The sequence below is a fragment of the Microtus ochrogaster genome, chromosome 5, assembly GCF_000317375.1.
Source record: "Microtus ochrogaster isolate Prairie Vole_2 chromosome 5, MicOch1.0, whole genome shotgun sequence".
Lineage (NCBI taxonomy): Eukaryota > Metazoa > Chordata > Mammalia > Rodentia > Cricetidae > Microtus > Microtus ochrogaster.
Genome location: NC_022012.1, coordinates 91,519,930 through 91,521,290, shown reverse-complemented (window position 1 = coordinate 91,521,290; position 1,361 = coordinate 91,519,930).

Here is a 1,361-nt window from a genome sequence, read left to right as displayed (position 1 = left end):
CACACACACACACACACTGCCAAAAAAAAGAAGAAGAAGAAAAAGATGGGACACTGTTAATTTCTTCTCTCTTTTCTCTAATCATTGACAGCAAAGTCTAGAAAGGCCCCCAAATGTGAGAGCATTGTGTGCCTTCGGCAAAATAAAGTTGAAAAAGGAGAAGCTGCCTCACCACAGCTCGGCTGCTTCCTCCCTAGCAAGATGGTTCCCACATTCCTCTCAAGCTCTCTGTCATGGAGGCAATGCCTCTGGTCTCTGTGCTCAGGGCATACCCCAGGGTCCTGAATCCAACAGAACATGGATCTCAGTGTCTGGGGCTGGAATGGAGGCCCCTTTGCATGACCTCACAAAGCACTTCTGTGCTTGATATTGGGCATTTTAGAGCAATCTGGGCAAAATATCTTCTATACCTGTTATATAGGTTTTATGAGAACTTCAGTGAGATAAGTGGGATAAAGGCTCATGGTTGCCATTTGTACTTCTGTATTTGAAATTTATAATAAAATTTATTCTATTTGAGAAAGTGTACTTGTGAGTGTGTGTGTGTGTGTGTGTGTGTGTGTTAAGGAGTTTGGAAGTAGACAGCTAGGCTCCGACTTTCTCATGTAAGAGAAGTTGCCCTGTAATGTGGTGTTTCCTGGGGCTTCCAGGCGACTGAACCCTGGCCTCATAGGCTCAGGCTTGAGCAGGGACCAGGGGAAGACAAAGGTATCCATCTGCTCCAGAAACCTGCTTTCTCCTACCAGACTGAGTCTTTCCTAGGTTACACCAGGTTCTAGGTCTTGGCCCTGTTGGTTGTATGCAGTGCCCAGGATTGAACCCAAGGCCCATGTTAAGCAGATTTCCTGTCATCTAAGCTGTGTTCTCCAAACACTGTCTAGATCTTGATCATGGTGTTACACACATCCATGTAACTAGTCGGCTAAGTGCTATACACACAATATGGATGTTACATTTGAGGGCTTTAGATTGCCCTACTGTTTTATCCCTTGGTGAACTGGGTTATATCCCTTGGTGCTCTGGGGAAACCTTGTGAAGAGTGTAAAAACTCCGATTACCTTTCCAGCCTCCCAAAGATCTGTAATTATCTCAAGATAGAAAGTTTTACAGTGGGCTGAAGAAATGGCTCAGAGGTTAAGAGCTTTGGCTGCTCTTCCAGATGCTCTGAGTTCAGTGGCTCACAATCATCTGTAATGAGATCTGGTGCCCTCTTCGGGCCTGCAGGTAGAGCACTGTATATATAATAAATAAATAAATGAATCTTTAAAAAAAACAAAACAAAGTTTTAGAGCTAGTTGAGATGGTGTGCCTAGAGTCTCAGCTATTTGTGAGACCGAGGCAGGGGTTCTCCTTGAGTCCCA